The following is a 22,578-nucleotide window of genomic DNA, read 5'->3' as shown; positions in this document are numbered from 1 at the left end:
CTTAGGCAGGAGACCATACTCACTGGGTAAACTGGCCCTGCACGGAGGCAGTGTGAGTAGCTACCTACGGAATGCTGTTCAACACTGGCAAATACAATCTAAAAGGTCAACCAAAGTTTATTAAAATCACCAGCAATGCATAAAAGACATTGCGTGAAGAGATATTAACAGTTAGGAAGTAGTAGCTATTTTGACATGGACAGATGACCACAGCATGGAATTGGTCTAGGGTGGGGCTTGAGCATTTCAAAACTCCTGAGCAATGCTGGGCACCCATTCATGGTTGACCGCCACTGGGGCAGCAGTCTCGGCCATCTGGTGGGAACAGAGCATAAAGCTCCACCTGTATCCCAACTGCTGGCTGAGGAAAACGAAACTGTTCCAAGTCAGATTTTGTTTTTCAAGCTCCTCTCTAGACAAAGGAGAAGACAATAAAATAAAACAGTTAAAACTAGAATATGAGACAGTTGGATTGGAGATAAGAAGAAACTTGGGGGAAGAAGAGGTTAGCTATTAAAATGTATGACCTCAGGGATATTGTGTCATATCATTTTCTGGAGGGTTTCACAACAGGGATGAATTTCCATCTGTCTTCAAGGTGTTTCTAATGGAATGTCAAGATAATACTGGAGACTATAGCTCATTCTTTTAGACAGGGCTGAATTCTGTACTTATTCATTGAAAATAAATCAAGTTTTTCCTAAGTGCCTTCTAATGTCCTTAAAAAAGGGCATTGGACTGGATGAAGGATTTGGGTGTACATGTTGTGGCAGGTCCCGTTTGTAAAACTGTGACAGGCAGTAGAACGTTTGGGGTAACTATGTAGCCCCTAAAGCCAACTGCCTGGTTTCAGTTTTTCCACTTATTGATAGATAAACTTATTCCTTAACAACCCTGTCAGTTTACCTGTAATGGGGATAATGATGCTGATGCTACCATCCTCATATAATTGTTCTAATATTAGTTAATAGGCTATAATCCAAGAGTTCAATTAGTCCATATATGTAAGCTACTTATACCATGCATGGAACATAACAGACATTTGTATAAAAATTTAATTTTTTTCGTTAAAAGTCATTTTAGGTTACTTGCATCAGAAGATTCGTTCAATCCTGATTAATATTTTTACTTGCAAAACTGAAATATATACTCTTTTTTTCCTGTTCCTTAAGCTACAATAAAGTACAACACTTTCTAGGAAGGGCAAAATTTTAGTGCTGGAAGGAAATAATGAAATCGTCTAGAGGAACGGTTTCCAACTGTGGTTGCATATTAGGGAGCTTTCAAATAATATTTATACCCAGACCCAAATACAAACAAGAGAATCAAGGGTGAAGCTTAGACACCAGTTTTTTTTTTTTTTTTTTTTTTTTCTGTTTTTGTTATATACTCAACTTCATTTGTCATTCCAAAGTCTAACAAAGGATTCAAGCCATTGGTCTAGAACCATCTTCCTCAAAATGCAGAAATTTCTCTAACCAACCTCTTCTTAATGTTTCCATTGACCCAGAATGCTATTTCCATTACCTCACATAAAATTGAATAGTCCTTCAAGTCTAATTCATGCTAAGCAAACAATTCAGACTGAATAAATTCAACGTTTATTTTGAAATTTGAATTCATCACCTTCTCACGTTGTTGGCAAAAGTGATAAACAAATGATAAATGCCAAATATAATGAAATATTTCTGCAAATTCTGTAACTTTTTACAACCATCACAAATTAAATAAAATATCTTCAAAAGCAAATTAAATTCATTAGTAATAAATAATACAGTTATTATTACTTTGAATAAAATTACATAAAGATGGTATTTCGGTTTTGAAAGCTGTTTGGAAATATACCTCCACATGATCAATTTCATTTATTTCTTTTTGAATTTATTTTATTTATCCATTACCAGTTATTCAATAAACTATATAATCAAGAACCAGTGTCAGGCACAGGGCTACAAACTTTCATAAGGGCAAAACCAAAAGCTGGATTCAAAACTAACTCAAAACTGTCGACTTCTTCAATATGCCATACCTTTCTCCTTCGCCTAAACTATTCATTGTATTGGATATTTGCAGTTAAGCTGATTTTTAAATAGATTTAATATTGTATGTAACAATTCAGAGCTGCAATTCAGGTAAATCAAGGACTTGGCGGGGGAAGATTTTCTGTGGACCTTTTCTAAAAAATGAGTTCTTCTAGCTTATTTAAGATGTGATTTAACTCACCAGATTGTAGTGTGTATACAATTTCTGGAGACATTGATCAAGTAAACCAGGACCTGCCTGCAACCAAGGCTACGTGTGCTGTGATCATTCTCTAAGTATCAGTGGGTGTTGCACATAGGTTGGTTTAGAGGACACAAATGAGATAAGAACAGGATGCCTAAAGCTTGGATGCCACTTAATTCAATGAGGACAGATCATCTGAGTCAGTTTGGTTTGGAGGAAGGGCAGAAGTTGATTATTCTTTGGAAGGACATCTGGAAGGGCGGTCACCAGGAAACTGCAAATCACAATAACACTGCCACAGATGCCTATTAAAGATGGTTACTGCAGTCTCCTCAGAAAAGTACTATTACATTTATGGCAAATTATCAGTGGGCCAAGGGTCATGAGCACCAGGTAGTAACAGCCCTCATTAATGTATGTTTAAGCACTGCTATTTCTCTAGAGCCTTTAGAGTGCAGATTTTAGATCTGGTCTTATTTCTTTTAGATACTATCATTAACACATATCTTAGAAAACTTTTTATATCCCAGCTTTCCTTTGTTCATTTTATTTTCAACAGAACTGGCAGAGACCAATGGAGCCAGAATTAACACAATGAAACACAATTAATACAAGTGACAAAGTATTCATAATGATGCTGAATGGGAAGAAACCATCAATTGTAGTTTTAAACCATTTCCAAGGAATTTTCCCCTCTAAATGCTAAAGCAAATCTTCACAGAGTGTTTTTTTTATTATTATTATTATAAACTCAATTTCTCAGATTTCTTTCTGTTCCATGTATAAAATCCAATTTTTGTGGTTCTTTTCCTCAATGATACACAGACAAGCATTAGTAATACTTATTTAGATTTATACAATGCTATTCTTTGGCATAACACATTCTGATATTATCTGCACCGCAACTCTGCACTGGAGGAAAAGGCATTCTAAAGCAAGAGACTTTGTTCCTATTCCTGTGTTGTTGTTTTGTTTTGTTTTGTTTTCTTTTAAATTGATCTGACCTTGGGGAAAAAAAACCCTAAGCTTTGTCCTCAGTTTCTTTTTTTCTTTAATCTGTAGTAAAAGAAATTTGAATAGGTTATATATATATACAGTTTCCTCTAGAACTGAAATGCTGTAGCTTTCTTTTAGAGTGCATTCATATGGGAGCAAAGGCCCTTAGTAACCTTCTCAAGCTCATACATTTAAACAGCAGTAGAGAAGGACTTCAGTCCCTGAATCATATTCCAAGGTGTTTCCACTAGGCTAGATTGCTTATTACTGAGAATGTGAAAATCAGATCTTGGTTTACTTTATCATGATTTTATTTTATTCTTGTACTAAAGAAATCTACTTAGTCTCATTGCTATATGATATTGAAACACTGTAAAACTAATTTCAAATGTTTTACTTGAATAATGAACACCAGACTTTGTTATTTGAGTGTGAAGATCGGAGAGAAGGACTTCTACTCTGACCCACTGTCACCCACACGTCCCCGAGTCTACTCTATCTTGGGTGGGCACTGTTTTACAAGAACATGGATTTCATTCTTGCTAAAGGAGTGGGACGTTATGATTCTTGATGCTCCAAGGGCAAAGAGAAAAGATGACCTATTTAATTATCTGAATAGAATTTAGTTATAATTAGAAAGTTTCTCCAAGTTTTGTTGTTTGCTTATTTGTATTTAAACTAACCCAAATTCTAAGGATTTCTTAAACAGGAGTACTTGAAGCTTCAAAGAGGATCCTTTGAAGAAGATCTAGTAACTAGAGTGTTGTCCTCTCTTCCACAAGAAGGAGCCAGGTGGGGAGGTGCAGATCTGGTTCTTCTCTTTGTCCCACTACTCAATTTTTCTCATAGAGCAGGGAGGTAAAATATTGCTTTCCATTGGACAATGTTAACCAGGAACTGAGGTCATTGCACTGAAATAACAAAGGGGCCAGTTGCTTGGTTCTTCATGGTTTGCTAACACTTTACTGTGTTTCTTGTCTTCATGTAATAAACTCACCAGGGAAAGTTCTCTCTCTTCAGGAATATTCTACTTTCTCCAGCTTCACTGGAAAAGTTTAGTTGGAGTAAAGAGGTAGTCAGCCCCGATACCTTCTCTAATTTAATGTTATCAGGGAGCCCTATGCTTTGAGAACTATCAGGAATCCATTAATAAAACTAGCACCATATATAATTCCCGTTTGCCTCCTTGATTGTTTCCCAATGTGTTCAGTTAAAGAAGAAAGATGTCATTAGCTCCTCCAAATTTCTAACAGAAGCCAACACAATCAAGAACCATATTCTACAGCTAATAACTAGGGAGGGCAACAATATTTTCTGTTAAAGTTTGCGAGAAAGTGGATGTAACAATCCCAGATGTAGAAGGCTGCTCAGGGACTTAAACTGCAGTCCTTTTCTAATCTACTCTAATTAGATGTTAATGTATTCACACCTTATCAATTGGCTGGAGACAATTATACTTGGAAGCATCATATGCCTCTCTCTCACATAATTATTCTAATTTGTTTTGCTCACTTTGTGTAGTAATATAGCACAAGGTGGAGAGCCAGTGCTCCGGCAGGTCAGTGAATATTGCTTTACTACTCAGTACACATTTGTAGATCATAAATACGGTTCATTAGTTTCTCAAAGACGAGAAAGTTTTCTTGCAGCAGACACTGCTGAAAGCAATAAAAATGATATAATCATTCTTGAAGAACACGTAACATTTACAGTTGTAATAAATTTTCCTTGCACATGTGCACGTCTAACAAGTGTTGTAGAGACTCAAAGTTGAGAGACACTTTTGAACCACTTAAAGTCACATGTCAAATCTTTCTTTAATTGTGATAAATCCTGTTCTCTCACCTGAGAAGGTGACATTTCATGGCAAATAAGTCTGAGAAATCACCTGGAACAAGAAAAAATTTCCTGTTTTGTAAGCTATTTCCTATGATAACCAGAAAATTAGGGACCAAAAACACTAGCTCACAGCACAGTTGCTCTGAGCTTTGTTAATCACAATCAGGAAACTATACTTTTGTTTGAGAAGCCAATCAAGGACTCAGGTTCTCCTCTGCATGAACTCATCTCAAGGTCCTGGCAAATTGGAGTGGCTGCACTGTGAGCCCCAAGTTGCTGGCATTTCTGCATCATTAGAGAAGCAGAGGACAAACATGGATGCTGACCATTGGTATTTATGTACTTCCCTGTCTTCTTCCTTGTAGCCTGGCCACCACCAGTATGATCACCTCCACTCACATAGACACCTGTGAGGTCACCAAAGCAGCAGGAATGGGGCTTGGCCAAGCTTCTTTACAAGCCTGTCTCACCCCTTCCACAATTCTCCGTCAGGGCCTGCTGCCCTGCGAAGTCAGCTTCTCTGCTGATTTTACCTTTCGCGGTTATTCTTGAAATTTATTTTAATAAAATACCACAATGATAGAGATGCCAGAAGGAAAAGGTCCCAGTGGCATAATTTCTCTCTGGCAATTCAATGGAGACAATTAAATGAAACTTGCAAAATGTAAAAGGCAGTGTCTAAAACAGGGAAAAGAGCCACTTTTCAAAACATCATGTCATCAAGTGCATGTTTAGATTTAGGTCACTCTGCAAATATCAGTCCCTTGCATGGAAGAGCACCGCCCTGCAGTGCTGGGTAAGGTCAGCTCGGGGACTGCATGACTCTTAAAAACAAAATCTATTCTGTTCTCTTCATGTCTATTGGACTTTCAGGCACAACTGTAGAACCCCTAAATGGGCAGTTGAAATCCAGACCGTTTAAAGCACAAAGACACAGACACACACACTCACACACACACACACACACACATCAAAACAAAAACTCTGGATTAAAAGGAGAGAATCTGCCATTTTTCATTAAGTTGTGCTAACTATCTCCTCATACTTGTCAGCTGTAAGAAGATGTAGTGAAATGAATACTGCATCTATAATCTGAGAATAGTTCTGGTACCACCATTTGCTATGCAACCTTGGTAAGTCCCTTAATGTCCCTGCCCTCTCTGTCTATAGATGGTGAGATAATACTTAATTTACTTCCCTCAAACAGTGGTTGTCAAGGTCAAATGAATAAATAGAAAAAATGCATTGAACACATAAAATGCTACCCTTTAGTGTTGTCTTAAATTATTGTTTTGAATATTTGTACTTTATTTACAACTTTTAAAATTTGCTTTTACAAGTCCCAGAAGGAATAGGGAATACATTTAACAGTAACAGTCCTTAGCCCTGAAATTTAGAAGACTAGGTAATCGTTGTATTTAATTTAAAAAAATTTGAAGAGAAAAAAGAGAAAAATTAGGCTATAGTTATACTACTTTGACTGCTTTCTTGCCAAGAAGAAAAGCTTTTAAATGTTTATTCATTTGTTTAATCACTCAGCTAAAAAAAAAATTAAGCCAGCCTTGTAGATGAAATTATAAAATTGGATATCACTCAGTCTACAGTAGAAGATGGGCTTACAAAAAAGTAGTCATATAATAGAAGAATACACAAAATATAACACAGCAAGGGCAAAAAAAAAAAAAAAAAAAAAAAAAAAAAAAAAACTTCCACTGAGGGCAGGGAATGACAATCTTCAAGGGACGGAATCAGAATGTAAGAGGCATTTAACTGGATCTTGAAAGATAAGCAGGCTTTTTCTATGTGGACAAGAGCATGTTCATCACTATTGACACAATACAAAATTCACTTTTCATATTAAACTAAAAGGTGAAATTATATGAGTACATATGATAATTATCTTCCACAGTAGGGTAGGTTCTCTTGAAAGCAAATTAAACTGCTCTTATTCAAGCAGTCCAGCACCATAGGCAAGGCTTGCTAGATGGTCTGTTTGGATGAAAATCATCCCACTGGGATTAAGTAGAAACACAATCCAGTGGGGAAAAAGTGCTTAGGAGGCAGATTCCAAAGGAGTTTAGAGGAAGAGAAAAGGAAGGAGAGGGAAGAGAGGGGTGGAGAGTAAAGAAGAGTAAAAGTGAGGTAGGAGGAGAGAAACATTCTGGTTATCTTACTTCATTTTTCTCTATTCCTTTAACCACTACATCCCCTCTATCCATGAAGGGTGTACAAAATAAATTGATCTAATTAGTTGGTTTTAAGAATTTAAATATTCTCCTATCATGAGTGATTAATAAAACGTTTAAAATGATAATGTATTTATTAAATTGTGTTTAAAGCCCATGGAAAATTGAACTAATATAGCCAAGTGGATTTTGTGGATAAAAGTTGATGACCTAAATATCCCCCTGATGCTGTTACTTGTTCCTTGGGTGACACTCATGTGTTCTGAATGATGAAAAGAGCTCCCTTCCTGTGCTACCTTCTAAAAAAACTCAAAGATGAGATGCCAGGAAAGTGGGATTCTATCCTCTGTTTCACCTTGCCAATTTTCTACAGAGCTGACCTAAAAGTGAAGTGTCACGTCTGCTCAAAGCTAGCAAATCTTCCGCAGGAAGCTTAGGGATTTCCTTCAGAAAAATAGTTTCATTCTAACTGTAATAGACTAACATGTAAAAAAGGGTTCTTGGGAAAACATTTCCCAAAGTTGATTCAAAACAGAAACTTCAAAGCAGAGTGGGGAGGTGGGGTTCCAGACTCTCTGAGTTAAGTAGGGCCACAGCCTCAAAAGGAGACCCAAGTTTAGCCTGCAAAGGTGCTCTCTTTCTGTCTCTGTTTTCTTCCTCTCTCCAACTCTCGCTTCTAATGGCCTCAGTTCAGTTCACTTTAGGCCTTTGAAGACGTTTAGAACAACTCAGATTTGGGGAAAAGGAATTCTTTACTCTTTTCTGTTCTTGGAATTCCAATAATAATGATTCTCAATCAGGCTTATGAATTTACAAGAAATGAAGCCATTGGGAACTGCAGAAAGCTATTGAATCAGTGTCTCTGGGCTTTGAACAAGAGTATATATTTTGGACTTTGCACTTGTGATTCTGATGTGTCCTCTTGGTCAGTAATCACTCATCATTTATTATTAATACTAATAAGGTCCAAGCTAACATTAAACTCTACTTCTACACCTAGAATCTCTTTGAACGGAAAGGAACGTAGAGATGATTTAAAAGATCCTTAAGATGACCTCCAATCTGAGCAACAATATAAGTCTGGGGCTATCGAAGGTAGAGCCACACTTACCTTAGCCAAACATTTAAAAATGTTTTAGGTTAAACATTTAAATGTGCCAAGAAAGAATATTTATGATGCCTAATATGCATAGAATGCCACAGAACTTAGACTCTAGTTATTTAAGGATGACTGTTAATGATCATAATTAAAAAGAAAAATAACTTAGCCACAGAAGGTATCTCTTGGATCCCCAGTTTATGGTTGAAAGGTAAGTACATTAGAAGTGAAATTCCCACGATTACACAATATCCCCATGCAGCAAACAGGCACATGTACCTCTTGGATCTAACATAAATAAATAAACAGACAAATAAATGTGTAAAGAATCACATTTTTAGTGTGTTTATATTGTAGTTTCAAACTTGTAATCTTTATTTAACATTTTTGTGTTTTTATGCACATTAGAGATTATCTTGCGCGAAAGAGCCTTACTTTTTTTTTTTTTTTTTTTTTTTGAGATAGAGTCTTGCTCTTTGGCCCAGGTTGACGTACGGTGGCCTGATCTCTGCTCACTGCATCCTCCATCTTCTGGGTCCCAGCAATTCTCCTGCCTCAACCTCCTGGGTAGCTGGGATTACAGGCACACACCACCACGCCCTGGCTAATTTTTGTATTTTTAGTAGAGATGGGGTTTCACCATGTTGGCCAGGCTGGTCTCACACTCCTGACCTCAGGTGATCCTCCTGCCCCGACCTCCCAAAGTGCTAGGATTACAAGCATGAGCCACCACGCCCAGCCTTCCTTTCAAAGACTTAAATTAACTTAAATTTAATATTATATGTTACAGATGAGAAATACAGTGATTATTGTGCTTTCTGAACTTCCAGTTCTTTCTCAAAGGAAGCTAGTTGCCACTAAAATCTCATCTCTTCATTTCTTGGGCATTATAGCTGCCAAGCAGCCAGAGTAAATATCCCAGACTCCCTTAGTTTGGGATTTGGCTATGTGACTATGATTAGGAGTGATATGCGCACTTCTAAGCCCAGGTCTTCAGTCATTGGTTGAACACATTCTCTTCCTGTGAAAGTGACCCACCTTCCACTCTGTAGACAACACTACCTGATATGGTTTGGCTGTGACCCCACCCAAATCTCATCTTGAATTGTAGCTCCCGTAATTTCCACATGTTGAGGGACGGAGTCGGTGGGAGATAATTGAATTGTGGGGGCAGTTTTTCTTGTGGTAGTGAATAAGTCTCACACGACCTGATGGTTTTATAAGGGGTCTCCCCTTCTGCTTGACTCTCATTCTCTCTTGTCTGCCGCCATATAAGATGTGACTTCTGCCTTCCACCATGATTGTGAGGCCTCCCAGCCACGTGGAACTGTGAGTCCATTAAACCTCTTTTTCTTTATAAATTACCCAGTCTCAGGTATGTGTTTATCAGCAGCATGAAAAGGAACTAATACACTACCATAAAGAACATGGCAAAGTGGTGACTTGAGACGTGGATCCCTGAAAGACTGTAATCAACAGTTCTCCATTGATCTGGGCAAATCTCACCGACACTTGTACGTGAGAGAGAAATAAAATGGTATAATTTTTCTTTTAAACCCCTCAATTAGATCTATTTTTAGAAATTGTTTTATATCAGCATTTGATATAAAGGGGATCCTCTAAAATCCCTCAAACATTTCAGTTCCTTCAATCAGGAATTGAAATTCTTAAGACATATGGAATGTTTTTTTGTAAACAGGATTTAGAAAAAGGCCTGACCCACACTTAAAAAAACCCCCAAAACCCAAACATATATATGTGTGTGTATGTGTGTGTGTGTGTGTATATATACACACATTATATATATATATGCATATACATACCTAAAAAGAATGTATGCAACAACTATTAAAATGAAACTTACTTAACGTCCCATATTCAATTGCTTCAGAACTAAACAGAAGACTTTGTGCTATCAATATTTTATTTTTCTATTTTTTGTAGAGATGGGATCTCACTATGTTGTCCAGGGTGATCTTGAACTCCTGGCTCAAATGATTCTCCCACCTTGGCCTCCCAAGGTGCTGGGACCATAGGCCTGAACCACCATGCCCATCTCAATTATTTTTGAGATATCCACAACCCAAATCTCACTTTTTTATCCTGAGAGAAACAAAAACATCAATTTTAGCCTTGGTCATACAATTTTATCCTCCTCTATGTCTCTAAGACATTTTGTTTGGAATATTCTTCCTGTTGTTATTAATTAGTATCATCTAGCTAGTACTACCCGAAACTGCCCTACTTATGTTTTCATAGCAGACACAACATCTTGGTTTGTCAAATGTATTACAATTTCAGAGAAAAGAAAACAAGCTACAAGCTACCCCAATTATGTTTTGCCATTTGTCTGACACTTTCATTATCCTTGATGCAATTCCTATCACATGCCGTCTTGTTGTAAAAACCATTTCTGTCAAATTAACTTAGGGAGGACTGGCAGAAAATGAAATTAAAAAAAAAAAGTCAAAAAAAAAAAAAACCTTCATCTACTTCTACCACCTGGTGAATCAGCAGAGAAGTATAATTTTATTATATTTCACATTAAATCAGATTCTGGGCTTACTGTTTCTGACATAATCCAATGTAAAATGGAAGAGTTGCAGCCATCCCTGACCATTTAGGAGCATGCTCGATTCATGGAAAATCAATTCCAGCTCACAGTCGTGTGGCTCTTTATGATGACCCATTAAGATTTCTTTAATTTTTGTTAATCTAGTGACTTATTTGTTTAGAAGCCATAAAAAAGAATACCTCTCCAGTTTAATGAAATCCTTATCTAGAAAGTGATCTGGGTTCTAGTCACATTCCTACCGTTATTAGGAAATCCATAGCTTCCACTTAGTGCATAGCCAAAGAAAGAGAACAGAATAAAAAGCTTCTGAAGCACCTCTGTCACCATTGCCTTTAATTTTGATTCTCATCTTTCATTTGTAAATAAAGCTATAGAAATAGAACAATGAAATGGCTACTACCAGAGAGGATTAAAAAATGAACAACCAAAACTATCTATGTGAACAAATTTTCCAGTCTAGGCTAAGGTACAGAGATAACTTTTGATTTTCGAGTCCTCATAGTTTGCCACTGCTGAAAGTTCCTACTGAAGCTGACAAGCCTGAGAAGCAGATAATGTAATCAGGGAAGTAATAGATGAGAGATAGCACAGGGCATACATGAGTTTTGGATGATGGTATCAGAAATGGAGCTATTAACACTGAAGTGAAAAAGAGCAAAATGTGGAAGAAAAAAAGTTCATGAAGCCAACGTGAGAAGAAATAAATACATTTTAGATAAATATTTATTTAAGGGCCTTATATGTTTTTGGTCAATTTCAATTGCATGAAAAACATGTTGATGCCAGGCGCAGTGGCCCATGCCTGTAATCCCAGCACTTTGGGAGGCTGAGGTGTGTGGATCACTTGAGGTCAGGAGTTCGAGACCAGCCTGGCCAACATATAGTGAAACCCTGTCTTTACTAAAAATACACACAAAAAATTAGCCAGGCATGGTGCTGGACACCTGTAATCCCAGCTACTTGGGAGACTGAGGCAACAGAATCACTTGAACCCAGGAGGTAGAGGTTGCAGTGAGCCAAGATTGAGCCACTGCACTCCAGCCTGGGTGAAAGAGCAAGAGTCTGTCTCAAAAAAAAAAAAAAAAAAAAAGAAATGTTAGACTTGATAAACAACTGAATATACAACTGGATCTTCATGTATTTCCTTGGTTAAAAATGATTTTTGTTAGGGAAATAGCCAGATGTAATTTACTAATCAGTTAAATAATTCTGATAATATAACTCAGAGATTGGGTTCATCTTTCTCATATGGTATTGATACCTTTACTGAGATATATTTGTCATCATAAAATGCACCTATTTAAAATGCTCACTGTGTTTAGCGTATTCATAAAGTTCAGCAGCCATCACCACAATTTGAGTTTAGAGCATTTTCAACAAGACTAAAAGAAGTTTCATGTGAATAGCAGCCCCTCCCTGTCTCCCACCATTCATTTCTCCCTGCTCTAAGCAACAGCTAATCTACTTTCAGTTGCTATGAATTTTCCTATTCAGGACCTTTTCCATAAATTGAATCACACAGTATGTGGTCTTTAATGACTGCTTTTTATCACTTAGCTAATGTTTTCAAGGTTCCTCCATGTTTTAGCATGTATCAGTACTTCACTAATTTTTTTAAAATTTCTGAATACTATTTCACTGTTTGGATACACCATATTTTGCAAGCTACTTATCAGTTAATGGACTTCTAAGCTGTTTCTACCTTTTGACTACTGTAAATAAGTATGCTATGAACATGTGTGTACAAGTCTTATGGCGACATATGTTTTCATTTATCTTGGGTATATAACAAGAAGTAGAATTTCTGGGTCACATGGTAAATCTATGTTTAGCATCTCGAGAAACTCCAAACTATTTTCTAAAATTTTTACACCACTTTATGTTCTCACCAGAATGATTTGCCACATTCTTGCCAATACTTGGTAAGTCTTTTAAATTTTATCCATCCTAGTGGATGCAAAATGGTATCTCATTATTGGTTTAATTTACATTTCTCTGAAGACTAATGATATTGAGCCTACTTTCATGTGTTTAATGAACACATGAAATATATATTGTGTATATTCTTTAGGGAACTAACTATTCGAATTCTTTATCTGTTTTTAAACTGACTTGTCTTTTTATTGCTGAGTTTTAAGGATTTTTTAAAACATTCTGGATATAATTAGCTTATTAGATATATAATTTACAATACTTTTTCCCATTCTATGGGTTATTTTTTCTTTCTTGATGGTGGTATACTTTGACACAAAAAACGTTGTTTTTTTGTTTTGTTTTGCTTTTTGAGATGGAGTCTTGCTCTGTCACCCAGGCTGGAGTGCAGTGGCGTGATCCTGGCTCACTGCAACCTCCGCCTCTTGGGTTCAAGCAATTCTCTGCCTCAGCCTCCTGAGTAGCTGGATTACAGGTACGCGCCACCATGCCCGGCTAATTTTTTTGTACTTTTAGTAGAGACGGGGTTTCACCATCTTGACCAGGCTGGTCTTAAACTCCTGACCTCGTGATTCACCTGCCTTGGCCTCCCAAAGTGCTGGGATTACAGGCGTGAGCCACTGCACCCAGCCCGACACAAAAAAGTTTTGGATTTTATGAAGTAAAATTTATCTAACTTTTCTAATATCACTTGTGCTTTTGTTGTTATACTAACTAAGCCATTCCCTAATCTAAGGTCACAAAATTTATTCCTATATTTTCTTCTCAGAGTTTTATAGTTGTAGTTCTTGCATTTAGGCCTATGATTCATTTTCAGTTAATTTTTGTGTATGGTGTGAGATGGAGATTCAACTTTATTGAAGGCATATGGATATATAGTTGTCTGAGAATATTTGTTGAAGAAGATATTCTTTTTTCATTGACTTGTCTTGGTACCTTTGTTAAAATCAATTAATCATAAATGTTTTCTGGACTCTCAATTCTATTCCACTGATCTATATGTCTATTTTAATGCCTGTGTCACACTTTCTCAATGATTGTAGTTTTATAGTAGGTTTTGAAATGAGGAAGGGTGACTCCTCCCTTTGATCTTCTTTTTCAAGATTGGCTATTCTGTATATGTTGTATTTTCATATGAATTTTATGACCAGCTTGTTGATTTCTACAAGAAACGGTAGGATTTTCATAGACCTTAGATTGCTTTTCATTTGTGGATCAATGTATAAGTTTGGGTTCTCCAGAGAAACAGAATCAATAGGAAATACAAAATTATATAAGAAATTGGCTCATACAATTATGTAGACTAGAAGTTCAAGCTCTTTAGTCAGTAATCTTGAGACCTAGGAGAGGTGATGGTGTAACTTAAAACAACTGAGTAAGGATTAATACTATCTTAATTGTAATAGAATGCAAAGCTTTGCTCCAATACATCTCAGTTTTCTGCTCCCTCCTTTGCACAATTATTATATAGATTATATATACATATATATATATATATATATATATATATATATTTTTTTTTTTTTTTTTTTTTTTGAGATGGAGTTTTACTCTGTCACCCAGGCTGGAGTGCAGTGGCGTGATCTTGGCTCACTGCAGCCTCCGTTTCCCAGGTTCGAGCAATTCTCCTGTCTCAGCCTACTGAGTAGCTGGGACTACAGGCACACGCCACCACACCCAGCTAATTTTTGTATTTTTAGTAGAGATAGGGTTTCACCATATTGATCAGGCTAATCTTGAACTCCTGACTTCAGATGATTCACCCACCTCGGCCTCCCAAAGTGCTGGGATTACAGGCGTGAACCACTGCGCCTGGTCTTAGATTATACTTTTAAACATTACAAATATATAAACACAGGTTTTTAATATTTTTTAACTTTTATTTTAGGTTTGAGGGTATATGTGAAGGTTTGTTAAGCAGGTAAACACATATTATGGGTGTTTGTTGTGCATATTATTTCGTTACCCAAGTATTAAGCCCAGTACCCAATAGTTATATTTTCTGCTCCTCAGGCTCTTCCCACCCTCTCCTCTCAAATAAACCCCAGTGTCTGCTGTTTTCTTCTTTGTGTTCATAAGTTATTATTTAGCTCCCACTTATAAGTGAGAACATGTGGTAGTTTGTTTTCTGTTTCTTCATTAGTTTGCTAAGGATGATAGCCTTCAGCTCCACCGATGTTCTTGCAAAAGACACGCTCTCATTCTTTTTTATGGTTGCATAATGTTCCATAGTGTGTATGTGCCACATTTTCTTAATCCAATCTGTCACTGATGGGCATTTAGGTTGATTCTACACCCTTTGTTATTGTGAATAGATAAACACAGTTTTTAATTATTGCCTTATACAGTTGCCTTTTAAAACATGGGATAGGAAAAGTGTTATAAACATAATAAATATGTTTATATTACCTTTAATAATACCCATGTAGTTAATTTTATTGGTCCTCTGTGTGTTTTTGTGTGGTTTCAAGTTACCAACTAGTGTCCTTTTCTTTCAGTCTGAAGGAAATCCCTTTATAATTTCTTGTAGTCTGCTAGTGATAAATTCTCAGTTTTTGTCTTTCTGAAAATATTTTAACTTCTCCCTCAATTTTGAAAGAGTTTAGCTAGATGTAGAAATCTTGGTTGACAGTACTTTTCTTTCAGTACTTTGAAGATGTCATTCCACTGTCTTCTAGTCTCCATGATTTCTAACAAGTTAGTCATTAATCTTATGGAAGATACTCTGTCCATGATAAGCCTTTTTTCTCTTATAAATCTCAAGATTTTATCTTTTCCTTTGATTTTTATTAATGTGATTATATTATGTCTAGCTATGGGTCTTTCTGAGTTGACTCTACTTAAAGCTTGTTGAGTTTCTTTCTTTCTTTCTTTCTTTTTTTTCCAGATGGAGTCTTGCTCTGTTGCCCAGGCTGGAGTATAATGGCATGATCTCGGCTCACTGCAACCTCTGCCTCCGGGGTTCAAGTGATTCTCCTGCCTCAGCCTCCTGAGTGGCTGGGATTACAGGCACGTGCCACCATGCCAGGCTAATTTTTGTATTTTTAGTAGAGACGGGGTTTCGCCATGCTGGTCTCAAACTCCTGACCTTGTGATCTGCCTGCCTTGGCCTCCCGAAGTGCGGGGATTCCAGGCGTGAGCCACCGCGCCCGGCCTGTTGAGCCTCTTTAAAGTGTTGATTCATATTTTTCATTAAATTTGAAAAGCATTTGACATTATTACTGTAATATTTTTCTGCCCTTTTATATATCAATTTTATTTTTCTGGGGTTCTCATGTATATGTTGGAACACATGATGGTTTCTGACAAATATCTGAGGATTTATTCATGTTTTTGGTCATTCTTTTTCTCTCATCTTTGCATACTGGATAATATCTATTGATCTGTCTTCAAGTTCACTGATTCTTTCTCCTCCCAACTCAAATCTGTTGAGTGCCTCTAATAAATATTTCATTGGAGTTATTACACTTCTGGATTCCAGAGGTTTTTTAAAGAATAATTTTGTCTCTATATTGATGTTGTCTATATGGACAGGCATCATTGTCTTACTTTCCTTCAGTTCTTTAAACATATTTTACTTATAATTGCTGATTTAAAATCTTTGTTTTCTAGAAACACAGTCTGGGCATCCTCATGGATGTTTTCTGTTGGCTCTCTTTTTTCCTATGAATGCGCCATGTTTTTCTATTTCTCATGTTTTTCTGTTGTTGAAAACTGGACATTTTAGATGTATTGTTGCAATACTGGTATCAGATTCTCCTGTTCCCATAGGTTTGTTGTAGCTGATTTGTTGTTTTTGCTTTTGTTTTTCTTATTTCTCTTTATTCATTTAGTGACTTCCCTGAACTAATTCTGTAGATTTCGTATTCTCACCTGTGTATGGCTTTTGAGTTGAGTTCTCCAGTAATTTTGTTTTTTCTTAAGTTCTTGTTTTTATTTTTAAGGTTGGCTTCCTAGGGGTCACACTGAGATCAATATGTGGTCAGCCAATAATAGATCAGAATTTTTTTAAAAAATGCCTTGCCTTTTTATCTCTACGCTTTGCAAAAGGAATCTGTATGAGAAGGCAAGCCATCAAACTACAGGCAATTTACGAAACAGCCTTCGCTCTCACTTCCTGCTTGTACATGGCCTCAAAGTCAGCCAGAGGTGAGTGACTGGTGCCTTCTCCTTTCTCAGTTTTTTTTCTGGACTTTCCCACTACTTTTTAAACCCCCAGAAATATGTGGAAGCTTTTCAGAATTTCCCATGGTTGTCTAGTTTTCCTGAGTTTTCTTTTAAATTCTCAGCCAGCCTCTTGTTTGCCTCAACTGAAATCACAGCCTTTCATTTAAGCAGCTGAGATGCTGCTGGGAAGGAGCTGAGCTGAGTCAAATCATATCACCATTATGCTCTGAGAATAAAGATTTCCCAGGGAGCTGCAAACATGGACAAAATATTGACTGTGTTCTGGAAGTGGTGCCTTTACAGAAGATCTAAAAGTGGTCAGCTCTCTCTTGCCTTTATCATTGCTGGCTTTTGTCTACCATGCCACTGAGTTGGAGCAGGAAGGGACATGTGAATATCTCCAAGTTAAAATTTCACAGAGTCCCTTCCCTGTAATCCAAATTTAATACTTTTGCTTGGATACATGGTTTTCAGGTTGCTATGTGCTTTGATCAATTGTCAAATTTTGACTTGGTTGACTTCAATATTTTTGCCTGTAGTTATGCATTGCTTAATGACAGTGATATGTTCTGAGAAATATGTAGTTAGGCAATTTTGTCATTCTGAGAACATAGAGTGCACTTATACTAACCTAGATGTTATAGCCTACTACACACCTAGGCTGTATGGTATAGTCTATTGGTCCTAAGCTGCAAACCTGTACAGCATGTTACTGTACTGAATACTGTAGGCAATTGTAACACAATGGTAAGCATTTGTGTTTCTAAACCCATCTAAATGTAAAAAGAAACAATAAAATCATGGTTTTAGAATCTTATAAGACCACTCTCCTCTATGCGATTTGTTGTTGACCAAAAAATGACTACATTTTTGTTGTTTTAGAGGGAGAACAAGTTCGCCATGGTTCTTACTGCCATTACAGAAATTTATCCCTTCGCATACAATTTGCTGTTGCATTTCATTTAAGTAATCAGTGCTATGTTTTAAATTTTCAGCAGATATACAAGGCATACCACACACATTTATAACTAGTTGCTGAACTAGAATTTCAGGGCATAAAATTGCATACAAGGCTACAAGTCTATGCCTTCTCCAGGGATAAGAGTCTAAAACCTATAACCTCTAGATCTGATAATTCACCCTTACAAAGAATCTCTCAGTGACAAAAATACAGGCAGAGGGATAGTAAAAGATGAGTTTCATGAACATTTTGGTGATTGATTGGATCACCAGTCTTCAACTTCCACCCAGATGATTCCATTTAACTATTGCTGTGTAACAAACTATCCCCGAACATAGTGACATGAAATAACAACCATTTTATTAATGTCACAATTCTGTAGGTCAGAAATTCAGGCAGGGCTCAGATGAGCTATACTTCTACACCACATGGGATAACTAACTCAGTGCTGTTTTGCTGGTGGCCAGTCTGCTGTCTATCTGATCCGGACCGCAATGGCATTATTCACATACTTGGTGCCTGTGTCAGGTGAGTGGAATGATAGGCTGCTCTGGATCACTCTGTCTTGCTCTCCCTGAAGTCTCAGGATCTCTCCATATGATCTCTTCTGCAGCATAGTCAGACCTCTTATTTCATGGCTCGGAGCTTCCCCAGAGGGCAAGGCAGAAAGTGATCATCATTTTAAATCAGCCTCAAAATTGCAATAGCATCATTTCCATTGACTCTATTGGTTAAAGGCCAGCCCAGGGTAAAGGGAAGATGAAATAGACACTGCTTCTAGAAAGGAAGAATGTCAAAGAATGTGGTGACATCTTTGATCTGCCACACAGCCTATCTTTGGTTTCAAAAATGAGATATAAAGAACTTAGCAATTCTCTGGGCTTGGGACTGAGAACATCCCTGTGAATCTCTCATCATAAAGGGACTTTGTGGAATCCTTAATAAGCCTGAGAATTTGGTTTCTCCAGTCAAATATTTTTCTGATTCATTGGGCGTGACAATGGCACTAACCTTCTGAGAATTACTAAAGCCTCAGTAACAGTGAGACAAAGCCTGCACTTTTCAGAGGTATAAAGAGAAGTAGCCACCCAGTATTTGAAGACATTTCCAAATATGATGTTTTTCGAACTCCCTTTTGAGAATCAGGTATAGTCATTGCTGACACATAGTATTCTCGTGAGTGCTAGTTCTCCTTTCCTGCTGGACCACCTAGCAGCAAACTCTCCCTTACTCAGCTTCTAGGATAACAAAGCCTTCAGGAGGAATGTAGCTTCACTTCCTTAGTCCTACTTTGCTGAATTTTCTTAATGTTTCATATTTTTGTTCACACATCTGCCTGGTCATGCTGTGCCCTTTGTCTTGATTGGTAACAGCTTTGTTCATAATAGAACTCTCAGCTTTTTCCTTTCCTGATCATGGGGAGTCTTATGAGGAATGTATTTATATAGTCCTAATCCTCAAAATCTAAAAGGGCTCTAATACTTCCCTTCAATGAGCAACTCTAACAGGGTATAGACTGGAACAAAAATAGAAGCTTATTTATTGATTGTCTTGTTAGCAGAGCAGATATTCACCTGACAGCCTTAACTTTTTGATTCCTAACAAAAAGGGTGTTTACAACCCACTTCTTGGACAGTACAGTTAATTTCCCAAAGGGTAGGTTTTTGTGTGGTGGGAGTGAAGTAGATCTCTGAAACAGAGGAAGTAAATTAATTCCCTACCCACCACTGAACCTTTCATCTTTCCACAGTGACTAATCCTCTCAAGGGTGTAATACTGGTAGAATTTGTGCTAGACCAGAAACAAAAATATCACAAATGTAATATTGAATAGTAGATTCTCCTTGATATTGAACCTCTACTCTGTTGCAAGCACTGTAGTCTTTACTGGAGACATAATGGAAAACAAATTCAATATGGCTTCTAAATCATGTAGTTGACATTGCAATAAGAAGGAAAAAAAAACCCATATAATTAAAATAATGTGTACAGTATTATAAAATGTTATGTTTCAAAGTAAAGAAAATTGAATCTGTAGGAGTGCATGAAGAGAACTCAATCTAGATTGGGTACAAGAAGTCTTCTTGATAGAGTGACCACAGGGGCGCAGAAAATGATACCCCAAAGTGGGGTGCTTTGGCAGGCTGCACACTTTGAGCTAAAGGAAATTAAAAGACCTTAGAAGCAGGTTCAGAGCCAATGACTTTCTGGCCTTCTCTTGTTTCTCTCCCCAAGTGCAAGATGAAACTCTCCTTGAAGTTTCTCATCTGAAGCTCCTCTAGAAGGAACACAATTGCATTGGATCCACTCCCTGAAATTCCATGACCCGGGGGATATTAAACTCACATTACGGAAAGAAAGACTGAAGAACGTTATCACACTTAGTCAGACTTTGTCACAAGCTATTTTCTGCTCTTTTGCTCATTCATCTTCTAGAGAGAATCATTTACAAACTCCTGTCTATTCGTTGGGCCCATTCAGTGCCCCGGAAAATCATTTACTACCTTTCAAAATTGCCTACCTCCTCCATTGCCCTCTCCTTATAAAGAACATATGTAAACCTCAACCATCAGGCCCTTCTTTGAGTCTCATATTTTACATGGCTCCCATGCAAGTTGCACATAAGTTTGTTAGCCTTTTCTTCTGTTACTCTATTGTCAGTTTACTTCAGCAGATTCAAACCTTTAGAGGGGGAGGGAAAAATTCCTGTCACCCTTACATGATATTTGATATGAAATCTGAAGGAAGAGTAGGAGGTGATCAAATAAAAAAAGAGCATTCTGGACAGAGGAAATGATCTGGGATAAAAATGTCACAATCGAGATACTGAAAGGAGACCCATATGGCTCAGGTACAGAGAGCAAACGGGAAAGTCCAGTAAGATGGGGTTGGAAAGGGTATACACCAAGTCATGAGCAGCTTGTAGGCCATGGTAAGTATTTTCATCTTTATTATAAATGAACTTCCACTTAAGCAATTTATACTTAAGAATGGTGTAATTATAACCACATAACTATGGTATCTTATAACTACATAACTATATAATAATGGTATAATTATAACTATATAATATGATATCTTATAACTACAACTTAGGGAAAAAATCATCTAGCTGAAATGCAAAAGACAGAAAGAGTTTGTGCCATATTGGCCTTGAGAAATCAAATTGTAGATTTTTTGCCCCCAAAAGTATGGATGAGTAAAAAAAATCAGTAGTAGCTGCTAATCAGTTGAATATATGGGATATGATAAAAAGGGATGTTAAAAATGACAGCCAAAAAATTAAGAGTGACTAATTTCATTCAAAATTAACTGGATGCTGGATTAGATATTACCGGGGTATGGGGAAAAAGGATGAAAGTGTTAAGCGACTGTAAGATTTCTATCCTTGGCAGAGGAAAAGTAGAATTGGGTTTTTCTTGAGTGGGGTTGATGTCAGGTGGGTGTGATAAAAATCACAGGAAGGCAAGAGAATTTATGATATTGGCAAGAGTGTTTTTACAATGTTGAACTATGAAATCTAAACTAGATAAGGATAGAAGTGAAGAAGATAGAGGAGTAGGGGTCTATAACAATTTTTTTTTTTTTTTTTTTTTTTTTTTTTTTTTTTGAGACGGAGTCTCGCTCTGTCGCCCAGGCTGGAGTGCAGTGGCCGGATCTCAGCTCACTGCAAGCTCCGCCTCCCGGGTTCACGCCATTCTCCTGCCTCAGCCTCCCGAGTAGCTGGGACTACAGGCGCCCACCACCTCGCCCGGCTAGTTTTTTGTATTTTTTTAGTAGAGACGGGGTTTCACCGTGTTAGCCAGGATGGTCTCGATCTCCCGACCTCGTGATCCGCCCGTCTCGGCCTCCCAAAGTGCTGGGATTACAGGCTTGAGCCACCGCGCCCGGCCTATAACAATTTTAAAATAGCAATAAACTAGATTTCCTGATGGTGTTGATACAAGGGAATAACTTACTAAGCAAGTTAGATGGAGGGAAGGTTTTGGTCAAAGAGCACAAACCTAGAATTCATGATTTATGAAGCTTGCGCTCGCCTATTTTCTTGTTTGACCAAAGTGAGTTATATGGAACACTGAAGAAAGACCAAGAGTATGGAGATTTGGTGTTTGGGGTTTACGGGAGCTGGTTTCTTTCATAGACAGTGATCCTCATCAAGGAAGTAAGGGAGGAGAGCTGACCCCATGACCCTGACCCGTAAATACTATCAACCTGCAATAATCGGAAAGATATCCAATTCTAAAAGCTTTATTCAGGCGCAAAGTTTAAGGATGACCACGTGGGAAATACAGACTCCAACAGGATGAGTTCAGTGCTGTGAAGAAGAAAAGTTAAGATTTTACTTACATAGGTATAAACAAAGGAGTCTGGCAGAATTACAACATTTTCCTTACAAGGCTGGTCTACATGTTACAGTCATTTAAATGCTTACAGCTTATTCCTTTCTGAAAAAGGTATATGTAACATTTTTTGAGCAATATGATAGTCTGTTGTGCTATCTGTTCTGAGTCGGTGTGAGAGAAGAAATAAGAAAATTAATCTATAATGAGAGTCAACAATTAAGAGGTAAAAGGTCTTATTTCTGGTGCCACTTACTC

Source organism: Macaca thibetana, chromosome 8 (genome assembly GCF_024542745.1).
Source record: "Macaca thibetana thibetana isolate TM-01 chromosome 8, ASM2454274v1, whole genome shotgun sequence".
Taxonomy (NCBI): domain Eukaryota; kingdom Metazoa; phylum Chordata; class Mammalia; order Primates; family Cercopithecidae; genus Macaca; species Macaca thibetana.
Note: the sequence above shows the minus strand (reverse complement) of the source record.